We start from the raw sequence: 12,043 nt of genomic DNA, 5'->3' as shown, positions 1-12,043 counted from the left end.
AGGGAAGGTTGTTCATTCGGTTTTCCCCACAGCATTGCACTGTAGCAAGGTCCTTCAGTGTGAAGTGAACAAAAAGTGAAAAATAAGATGGTGCAGAAGCACAGCTTGTGTTAATCTAGTCTCTGCATTGAGAGGTATTTCTTGCAAACAAGGTGATCCAATATCTACCGTCTTTAGAGACAATCTGGGCGAAAGCTATAGAATGTTTTCTCTTTACTCTCATAGCTATGATTTCTGCAGCTTTGCATGCATGACACTCTTGATTTATTTGTTGAGCTGCAGCCATTGTGAGATTGATGGAAATCTCCAGGTTGTGCCTACTACGCCGTGAGAAAGGTCAGGGAGATTCTACAGAGTAATCTACTTGATAGAAACATTTGCACTTGAATATATGCAGGAAATTCAGCAAAACTGGGCTGTTTTTTTTCTCCCCCCTATCATACACCTCATTCAATCTAAGGCATCTGTAACATTCAGGGGGGAAAAGGTACTTCTGCTGTATTTTCAACATTCCTGCACAGTTCAATCCAACTCCTACACTCAAAGCCCAAGGCTTAATCCCCTCTCTGGTAAAGGCGTTTGTTTGAGGATGGTCCTGACTGCTGGCACCCGCCTCTCTGTCCTTGCCATACCCTTCAAAGATGTTACTGGCAGATCTTCACTCAGGATTACCTTTAAAAAAAACTTTTCTCCCAAGCCTACACTGCCCCTCACCTGAAAATCTAATTTGTTTATCCTCAACACTGCAAGGCCCCTCTTCTGTGGAACCAGCTTCCAGTTTGGATTCGGGAGACAGACACTATCTCTAGTTTTAAGATTAGACTTAAAACTTTCCTTTTTGCTAAAGCATATAGTTAGGGCTGGATCAGGTGACCCTGAATCCTCCCTTAGTTATGCTGCAATAGACGTAGGCTGCTGGGGGATTCCCATGATGCATTGAGTTTTTCCTCTCCAGTCACCTTTCTCACTCGACATGTGTTAATAGACTTCTCTGCATCGAATCATATCTGTTATTAATCTCTGTCTCTCTTCCACAGCATGTCTTTCATCCTGTTTTCCTTCTCTCACCCCAACCGGTCGGAGCAGATGGCCCCGCCCCTCCCTGAGCCTGGTTCTGCCGGAGGTTTCTTCCTGTTAAAAGGGAGTTTTTCCTTCCCACTGTCGCCAAAGTGCTTGCTCATAGGGGGTCATATGATTCTTGGGTATTTTTCTCTGTATGCATTATTGTAGGGTCTACCTTACAATATAAAGCACCTTGAGGCGACTGTTGTTGTGATTTGGCGCTATATAAATAAAATTGAATTGAAGAATATAAGGAATGGGATTTTCTTCAATTTTCAGTAAGCATTAGCTCATGAAACAATGTTGGATTTGTTTGTTACTTTGTTTATATGTTTTGGTTTTTTTTAAACTGGTATAATAGTTCAACAAATATTTGCAAGTACATAGTAGTAGATTACATGGACGTTTTCATGAGTATATCGATGTATCTTAACAAGCGTTTCTAAAAAAAAAAACCCGTAACTTTATTCTGGCTTCCTTAACGACAAGGCAACGTTTCATTATCGACTCCATTGCTGGTGAATGAACCCATGTGGGCAGATATAAATCTCATCTGCACTGTCCTCCTATTTCAGCTGGCTGATATGATTGTTATCCTTTGGGAAATTCTCGCGAAGCCTAATAAGGCATTAAAGCTGATTCCGTTGCTTTTGGAAAAGTACGAACGGGCTCAGAAAGCCGAATAATGTCCTCATTCAAATTTGACACACTTGAAGAAAAATGCTGAGCGTTTTGAAGTCGTAAAAGTTGGAAGTGGGTGAGAGAGACATAGTCTTACAAATGATTTCCAGCAGCTTCAGACCATACGGGTATCAGACTGGAGACTTTTCTATTAGATTTTAGTCTAACTTTTCATCAGCCTGCTGAGAGAAATCCCCCAATGGTCTGGAGAATCAAAGAAAATAATTTCAACCCTTGCACCATTTTTCATCACCTTCTACTGCTATGAGAAGGCATGTGCTGCTATTTTTTTTTTCCTAGGCAAGCATATGAGATAATAAACAGTCAAAATGTAAATTAATCTATCAGCATGTAGATCTACCCTCACGACTTTAAAGACACATATTTCAAACTGCAAACACAGCTTCTTAGAAACGCTTCAACTTACTTTTTTTTTGCCCACTTTTTTCTAGGTGTTTAAAAAGTAAAGCAAAGCAAACATTTCTGTGTCCACAGCCTAGATAATATGAGTTTCTAATTCTTGAAAATCTAGGCTGACTCACACACCATAGGGGATACAGCAGGAAAGGAAGGAGGAGAGCTGCCAGTGATTGATCGCTGAGCTGTTGAGCTGAGCTGTAGAAGGGGGATTGGGAAAGCTCGGATTTGAGAATATGCCAATAACTCATTTCTAAAGAAATAAACATCAATTGCATTTACAGCAAATCAGAGATTCACTTCAGAAGGGGGGAAAAAAGAACCTTTTTTCCCTACAAATTGCCTAACAGCTCAGACGTTGCACAAGGCAATCAAGTCATAAAAATCACTATTTCTGAGCATGAGATAAGCATATGTTTTCAAGTGGATCACAATCATAAATTTTAAGTGACAAATACATCGTTTTCCCCCTGTTATGTAAATGATTTACAAGCAGCATATGAATCCTGTATAATGTGACGCATTAAAGATTAATAAGGTAGGTGTTACATGAGTGATGTATACTTGACAGGTTCAGAATGTGACAATAAAAAAGACCCTTGGGGTTTGTAATGTGTATTCATATTCAAGCAAATCTGCTGCAGGTATCTATTTCTCAATCTATCTTTGTATATTTGTGCATTAATGTGTAAATACCTGGACCACATTTCCCCAGGATGAGAGGCTAAACTATGCTGCAAGATTTAATGACTGGCTAAATAATAATAATCAAATCAATCAATCATTCACAAATTGTTATTGACTTATTATTATTGTTTATTATTCATGTTAAATGATAATGGTAGTATAATATTTATAATGCCTTCAGTATATCTAAGGTTTATAAATTACATATTGCATTATTTGGTGTTTTATAGTTGATAATAATAATATTTTTTATTTAAAGGGACAGTGCAGTTTAACATAGTCCAAGTATAAAACATGAAACTGATGTACTGCACATATGTTCATAGCTATTGCTAATTTCCAACCATTGTCCCATTATTTGGTGTTTTATTGTTGATGAGAAACAATTAGGTCTGAACAACATTTAACAGAGGTAGCATTTGATATATTTTATTACTTGAATATTGGTCAAATCTGCATCATAACTTTTTTATTACTGATCATTCCCATGATGTCAATAATGGTTTCAGTGCTGTAACATAACTTTAGTGGCGAAATTTAGACTGCTACTGGACATATCGGTACTCAGGTGTGGTTCATTTTAATAAAGCAGGTGCCCAAGCGTCATTTTTGCAAAATATAACTTTATTATTGCAGTTCCTTTTTTTTTCTTTAATCAAAGCGGTTGTCTTTTCCGAACCCTAACCAGGTAGTTTTGTGCCTAAACTGAGCAAAGCTATTATTATTATTAATAATATTAAGTATTATAAACATTTAAAGCTCTCTAATTGCTATCCAATTAAACTTTACTGCAGCATTACAAATTATTTATTAACTGTATACAAAGTTTTTATAACAGAGTAACAACTTTACAAGAAGACAATGACAACTTATTAGCATGTCATGAAAAGATATTAGCATTGAATTTTAAACAGTAATTAATAACGTTTTATCAGTTTTATCAATTTTATCATGAAATCCTGAATTTCACCTAAAATAAGAAAGTTCTACATTTTCGTATTCGCACAATAAACTCAAAGCTGTAACTAGCAGGAAGCAAAAAAAAAAAAAAAGCATTTCTCTTTTAAAAGAGGAGAGTTTAATATTTTAACAAACACACTTATTTACTAGTTGTCTGAAAATATGATGAAATATTCTGGAAGCAGCACCTGAAGTTCACAAAATGCTTTGTGCCAAATTATGTCTTGGCAGTAGGCACTTAGGGAAACAATAAAACAGTTTTGTTTTCAAGCTGTCGTCTGCAGTCCTCGTGGTGAGGTAGGTGGATTAATATTTACCCCAGAATGAGAGCGGCAGCAGTATTCTCATGCAGTTATAAATACTCCAACTGTGTTTCTAGGATTAAGATAAAGGATAGATATTGTTTAGGGGAGGAGAGGTCACCTGACATTTTAACACGTACATATTTTGATTAAAGAAGGAACTAGAAAACCGCTTGGCTTTTTTGAGATTTCTGCTATCTGGAGCTTTAGCTTACCTCATACATTTTCAAATTTAAAGTGACCACAACACATGTAAGTCAAAACTTTTGAAGTTGTTGTCCCTACTTTTCTGTGTGTTCCTGTTACATTCCTCCCTATAGCTCCCTCTTTCTCCCTCTGGTGATCTGACTGATTTCGGGGTTGTTTTTTCTTGCAGCTATGTGAGAATCGGAATGTGCTCAGTGAAGCAGCTCAGTGTCTGCCCAGTATCAACAGTTGCCATGTGGCTCTGAGAAACCCTTTCTCACACAACAACAGTTTTGTTTATGCTTGGGTAGAGTCTTGACACTGCACTGTAAAAGAGGATTATGCAATCATACAGGTAGCAAGGAATGTTCTGCCATCTGCTAACCTCTGCTGCGCTATCAAAGTTTTTGCACAATAAGGAAGAAAAGTTCTAGTTGCTGTTTGGACAAACTGCTGTTTGTTATTAATTGAAGAAATATAACTTTATTCAGGTAAACATTTCGACTGGATTGCTGCAGTATGTCTACAAAGCGCGATCACATACCTTGGCCTTGTACAGGGAAACAGTGAGGCCACAGTGTACCCACAAGCATTAGCACTTGTAAAACACTGCAGGGAGCTGCCACATCTCAGGCTGGGGAATAACAAGACGCTGTTGTTTCAACTGACTATTTTAAGAGCTACTTTCAAAAAAATCTACTTAGTTTTTAAAGTGATGCATATTAAAATATGTTCTGAGACTGGATATGAAAAATATGTTTTATTGATATAAAAAACTAAATAAAGGCAGAAATTCTTCAAGCGCACAGGTGCATGAAAAAAATGTTTGCAAACCTTTTGGATTTACAAGGTTTCCTGAACTGATTATTCACAAAATGCGGTCTGATCTTCATCCAAACAATCTGGCCAAGCTACCAACACATCGATGATTCAGAGCCAGTGTAGGGGGAAAAAAACTCACTATGTGAATCTTTGTGCTAACAACAACAAAATCTACTTGTAGTCTGGTCCACAAATTAATGAGATTGGATTGGAAGTGCAGGCTATAGGGGAGCGCCTCAACCCTCTGTTTTTATAAACTGAGGTACAAAATCTGTACTGATGGACTCTGCTCGGCGTGAAGCATACCTCGATCGGAATAATTTTCACCGCAGACATTATAGAGATGAGCACAAGGTCCTCAAAGAGGTTAAAAAGAACCCAAGTGTTTCAACAAAACACCCAGAGAAATATCTGTAACTTTATTTGATGTTTACTATAAAAAAGCACTAATAAAAAACTGGTGTTACTGGACAGACACCAAGAAGGAAGCATTGAAACACTGCAGCACACTTGCAGAAAAACACCTGTATGTTCGTCAACACTTCCTGGATAATATCCTGTGGAGAAAAGAAAAAAAAAAACAAGTTAAGGGCTGTGTTTGGAGGAAAAAGAGTACTGCATTGCACCAAAATCTCAACTCAGCTGTGTCGGCTGAGGGAGCATGGACACCTTGCAATCAATTCACAATTGTATAAAGAACAGGAGTGTCAGGGCAGCAGTCCATGACCTGAAGCTTAGAGGACAATAAGCCCGAGCATACAAGTAAATAAGCAAACTTAACTCAAGTTGTGTTATAGGATTGTTCCATCGATATACCCCACACATACTGCTGAACAAACTTATGGGTTTTGTGGGAGGAGTAGTCCAAAACAACACCTTCCCATGCAAGACTCCAAGAAGCTTTGGGAAACTTCTGATAGAGGTTGCTGCTGTCTTCAGTAAAGACAAGAAAAGTATGAGTGTTTGTGCATTATTAGTTTAGTCAAATTGAGTTTGTCTAGATTTGCGACTTAGATGACAATCAGATCACATCTTATGAGCAATCAATTCCGAAAGCCTCGTAATTCCAAAGACTTTTCCTTGAAACTGTAATTAAAATTTAATTGAAAAATTAATGTGCAAACTGCAGCCTTTAAATCCCATTTACGTCCTCCGATCCCTCTCGGTAATTCTGCAAACGCCACATCTTTACGACGAACCAATATCAGCCCGTATTTATTTTCAAAGTGACTGTATGTGACAGTGGTATTACAGAGCTGACGCTCGGCGATGAGGACGAGGCAAACTATTTGTGTTTATCTATTTGCAAGAGGTCATATTACAGCAAGCAAATAACGCTGCTAATATTTATTACTGCATCCAGAAAGTGCGAGTCATATTTACAGTAACTGTAGATCAAACATCTGCTGCGGCACCGGCATTCCTGTTTGTCTCTCTGAGCGAAAGACCTCTCGTAGAAAAAGGGAGGAAATCTACCGCTGGCAGCAGACGCTAAAGGACATTTGGATGCAAAACAAGAGGAAAATGTAGATATATACATATTACTGCCTCAGTATTCCCTTTCACAACATTTCATATTCAGTAAGAACACGCTGGAGTAATACAATAACACTGGCAGACGGTTGGTTTACACCCTGAATTTCTGCGACTGGAGTGAATTAAATCAAAGTTGAAGTAAATTGTGTTTGACTTGAAAGAAGAAAGTTCGGCACCTCAGTTCTTCAGAGAAAATGAACATGTCTGTTTTATCCATTTCATTTCCCTTCATGGGTCCTTTCCATTTCCCTCTGCCCAAAGAACAAAACCTGTCAAATATGATTTCTCGATCACTTCCTTCATTTCGTCCTTTAAATCTTCACAGCTTACATATACATACACATTTGAGCCATTAGACTGGGTTATCTAAATTGAAAACATGGTGAGAATTTCCAAATATAAAGATCCTTCGTGTGCAGAACAAGGTAAATGAGTGTCGGTATTTATGCCTTTAGCAGATGATTGCTCGAGTAATTTCTCTGGCTTTGATTGTGGCTGGAGTTCAACACAAAGAGCATGGGGTAATAGAAATGTCAGTATCAATGAGCAATGAAGGACAAAGATACAGTATATTTGATTCAGGCCAGTTTACTCAGATGGCTTTGTTACTGTATCTCCTTCACTCCCACACAACGTTGCTGCATAAACCCGATAGTCCTCTGAGTCAGAGTTGATGTAAACAACAAGAGAGCTTCATGTCCAGCCAGAGCCTAGCAGGATAATGGATATCAACCCGGCGACATGTGATTTGCATAGACAGCACAGAGGGATTAGGGTATGATCTGCAGCGTCTCAGAAAAGGCAAAGCAGAAATGTGCCGCTGTAATTTGTGAGCAACCCAAGCCTGTAGATTTGTTTTCATGTGATTCCAACCAGCAAATCCCGATCAGACAGTTATCCTGATAGGAGAAAAACATCCCAGCGTCACATTTAAATATCTGTGCTCCCAACTTTTATCAATGACAGACAGACAACAGTATGTCAAGCAAGCATCATTTGGTATTATGTACTCCTTCGCTCTATATCTATGCAAAACAAACAAACAACAGGTCTCCTGATTTCTTTTTCATGTGCTTTTGGCTTTATTTTTTTTTAATTCAGTGTTGTTGCCCTCTGACAGGCCTGCAGGGAAGTCATTTTTTAGAAGCAGGACGTGTCTATCTGAGTGTATTTTTAAAGGCCCAGGCAAGGCATGACATTATACCTGCTCCTGCTGCGCTAGCTGAAGGGGAATCCCCAGTGGCACCTTGTCGAGCGGCCATGTCAATTGTTTGTTTGCATACTGAATAGCTCCGGGCGTTGTGCTGTCGAGCTCAGAGAATAAGCAGCTCATCACTTCCCTTGGACAATCAGGAAATCTGTATGCCAACCAGGAAAACTCACAGGGACTGACAATCATGTAACTGTCATTGAATGTAAATAAACACGTATGCTGGAGGAACAAAATGAAGTGGATGAGAAAAGTTCAAATAAAGAAAGAAATATGCAGAGCTGTGCAAAAGTCTCGAGTCGCTCTTTATTTCTTTATATTTAGCTTGAGTGTTTAAGGTCAAGACAATTCTAATGAGCTTAAAAGTCAAAGTTTGTTATGACCACCTTTATTCATCAACACAGCCTGAACTCTCTCAGGCAGCTTTCTTGTCATTTGTTTAAGTAGTCTTCAGGAATACTTCTCGAAACTTCCTGAAGGACATCCAAAGCTCTTCTTTGGATGTTTCGGCCTTTCCTTCTGTTCTGTGTTGAGATGATCCCACACTGTTAAAACAATGTTGAGGTTGCGGCTCTGGGGAGGCCTGTCCATGACTGATAGTTTCCCATTCTGTGCTTTTATATCCAGGTGTGTTTTTACTGCATTGGCAGTGTGTTTGGGATCATTTGTAAAAAAAAAATGAACCTGTTAACAATCAAACTCTTCCAGATGGTATCCTATGTTTCAATTTTCACAAAATCGCCAACTCCACTGTCTGAAACGCAGCCCCAAACCATAAGTTCATTGACCCCCACCCCCCTATTTCTTAAGGTCATAACTTTAAGATACTGTTCATCTGCTACAGATAGTTTTTTAGTCCTGCACCTTCTTCTTTAGTCCTCCACTCAATTAGTTTTCTTCAATTGTTGCACAGACGAGTTTTTGGCAAGTAGCTGTTTTAGGATCACCTTGTTGCTGGAAAAATGCTATTTTATGTACCTCAAACTGTGTTATTTTTGACATTTTCATAGATTAAATAAAAGAAAATGAAAATTGCTTTTATGTCATGCCTTGTCAAAAAAAATATTTAAAAAGGTTTCATTGCTAAGTTGTTGACACCAACCTAGTTCATGCCATGAATTGGGTGGCTTTTTCTGCTTGAATGATTCATCAACATGTGAAATGTTAAATGGCATAACAGAAATTAATTAGTTATTTAATTAAAACAAAGATGTTTGTTGGTCAGTTATAGCAACTGTCTAAAGAAAGACTTTAAAGACCTTCAGAAAACCTGTAGAGCCATTGGTCGAGACCACTAGAGCCACTTGACAACAAAGATTACAAGAAAGTCTGAATCCTTGGAGGCAACATATAAATAAATGAGGGGCAACTCAAAAATTCTACACAGTGGTGTCAAGAGTATTTGCATGTGGACATGAGTTAGAATGAACTTTAACATTTAATCAAGAGTTTTATGCTCCTGTATCACAGTACACTGCAGGGAAGTTGTTGCTTAGCTTACTTAGCCACATTAGTGTCCTTGATCTCAACAGAAAAAGGTGGTTTCAAAGATGAAAAGCAGCTCGTCACAGAGTTTTTACTTTTCTGTCGCTGCTGATAAGGTCAAAGATTACAAAAGCTTAACATGAAAGTAATTCCTGTTCTTTAATGTGGTAATAAACTATTTTCAATTAGTGTTTAGCCTGAGGCCCAAAAGCTAAAACTTTGGCTTGAAAAGAATGACACATCTGAGTTGCAGACTAAAATTTTTTAGATTTAAAAATTAACAATGGGGACCACATTTAAAAATCACCAAATCAGTTTTAGCTTTTGTCTTTTAGATGTCTAATGAAAAGTGACCTTAAATTTTTGGCAAGTGAAGAAGCCAAACTGTTCAACAAATCTCCCAAATGCTTTCTGGAATTAAACAGTCTTCTGAATTAATACAATGCAATAATGCATTTTAAAGATTTGGATAGAGTACATGACCTGAATCTAAATCATTTTCAACATAGCCATGACTCATGCTCAGTCAGTGCGACAAATAAATCACATATGACAAAAACAAAAGAAACATGGAAAACACAAACTTTTACCAAGAACTGTACAAGGCGAGAAAATAAGGCTGAGGAAACAGTGGTGATACACAACGAATCTCCAACTGAAAAACGAGATAAAGACAATTAGGAATGGCTCGAAAGCCTGAATGCAGGAAGTACAAAGAAAATGTGGAAAATGGGAGGTGAACTGCTGTGGGTGAACCATAAACAGCCATAATAAAAACCACTGAAATGCTGTCATTGATCTGGCTGATCGGTAAGTGGGCTACTAAGATTGCTATTTGGATGACTGAACAAAAAACTGTCAGGAAAAAAACCAACAAAGGCACAAAAAAAGGATACATTAAAATACAGTATGTTAAAAACGTAAAATAAAACAGGAAGTTATGAAGGAAGTATTAACAAAAAAGCAAAAAAACCCACACATTTGGCTTCTTATTTCCGTTTTCAGTCTATGAGTGAGTACATTTTCCCGATGAAAAGTTAAACTTACTATAACACGACCAATAATAATAACCAAATTAGTCTTCAGCGTGTTGACTGAATACACACACGTGCTAATAAACAAGCTGTATAGTGAATTTGTGAATATCCCACAAAAAAAACAATCAGTTACTTTCATAGATCCATACACACACGTAAGCTCCAATCAGTTGTGCCATGACCAAGTTATACATGAGAAGCTATCTTTTCTGTTTTAGCAGCTTGCTGTAAATATACTCTACATATACTGTAAGTAAAATCAATTTATATCTCCTGCAAAGCTAAGCCATTTTTTTTCCACAGCTGCAGTGAGAGAGCTATATGGTTGGCCCACTGGGCTGCCAGCTACCTTCTCCCTGGGGATAAATCCTAGAGCATCTTGTCTCAAAACACTACTTAGACTGGCCCTCTGGGACATGAGCTGCTAAGGGGCCCTGTCTGCAGGAGAAAACACCCACTTTTCTTTTTGCCTGGTTGCATTTGACGGAAGAGAAACAACAAGCTATTGTTCTTGTAGGATACCTCATTTTTAGCCCATTTTGAAAGATAACAATCATGTAAATTCCTATCTCGACTGACTATCCTATATTTCTTTGGCTACCAAGTGGGAAACTGTGGAGATAGAAACATTTAAATTCAACATAAATAGTGAAATGACATTCTTTTAGAACAAATACTATCTTGACGTGGTCATGCTCTGCTTTTTCTATTAAACAGTTGTCCAAATTGTAAGTGCGTGGAGTTTCACCTTTCCTGTCATCTACCAGCATCTGCCGGGCTGACCCACTGAAGCTGATCACTAACGTGATAACAGATACGCGTGCCCTGTAAGGCTACTATAAAATACCAGGAACGAGCTGAAATGAATTAAAGGCACAGCTGAAACGTATCGGCATACTTTTCCCACTTGTTATATGAAGGCAGAATAATTAGGAAGGAGTGTTAAATGAGTGTTTATGGCATTGCTGGAAAGATCAGTGGAAAGAAAATAGAAAAATAAGTAATTTTATTTTACCAAATAAGTTAATTTGGTAATGTTTTGTACCATTTAATAAACACTATCAGCGCTTTGGTAGATGAATGGTGCTCAAAGCTGCAAACACAATTATAGTATGTTAATGCTCAAATTGTCACATTGTATCTTTTTTTTAGTGGCAAGTTTATGTGAGTGTGTGTGTTTTCCATCTTCATGCTAATCTAAAAAGCTCCTGAGCTACTTATTAATGGTATAAACTTGTGTGTGACATCAAACTTTGTTGCTCAGTGGCAGCATTACCACCTAAAGCCACAATCACCCAGGCTTAGTGACCACTTAGCTACTGCCTGGCAACTATCAGGCTACGTCTACACTAATCCGGATAAATTTGAAAACAGCGTTTTCGTCTAAAAACACTTCACGTCCACACTATTGTTTTGAATCAGTTTCATCAACACTGAAAATGCTATGTTCCTGTACTGTGCATGCGTGAAACCTAAGATGATTCGACCTGCGTCATTTCGTCTGCAGTTTGTTTACTTTTCAGCTGTTTGAAACGTCACGGCAAAATGTGGAGGAAAAGTGCAGACTTTTATTTGGAGCATGTGCAAACCGATATTAATCTTTAATAGGGCTGTCAAAATTGAGAGCAAAAAAAACCATCTGCTGTACGATGCCGTCC

The 12,043-nt window shown here is 37.9% G+C and overlaps 1 long non-coding RNA gene across 1 annotated transcript in view; it reads right to left on the bottom strand.

Annotated features, from left to right (window-relative positions):
• Positions 1 to 5,155: 5,155 nt before the first annotated feature.
• The window catches only part of LOC112846493 (uncharacterized), a 48,202-nt gene continuing 41,314 nt past the window's right edge, over positions 5,156 to 12,043 (bottom strand). Inside the window, exon 4 of the long non-coding RNA XR_003219497.1 lies at positions 5,156 to 5,674. This is a non-coding gene — a long non-coding RNA (uncharacterized LOC112846493). The remainder of the gene's footprint in view (positions 5,675 to 12,043) is intronic.

This window comes from Oreochromis niloticus, linkage group LG3 (assembly GCF_001858045.2).
Source record: "Oreochromis niloticus isolate F11D_XX linkage group LG3, O_niloticus_UMD_NMBU, whole genome shotgun sequence".
Lineage (NCBI taxonomy): Eukaryota > Metazoa > Chordata > Actinopteri > Cichliformes > Cichlidae > Oreochromis > Oreochromis niloticus.
Note: the sequence above shows the minus strand (reverse complement) of the source record. Positions and strands in the feature narration are given on the sequence as shown.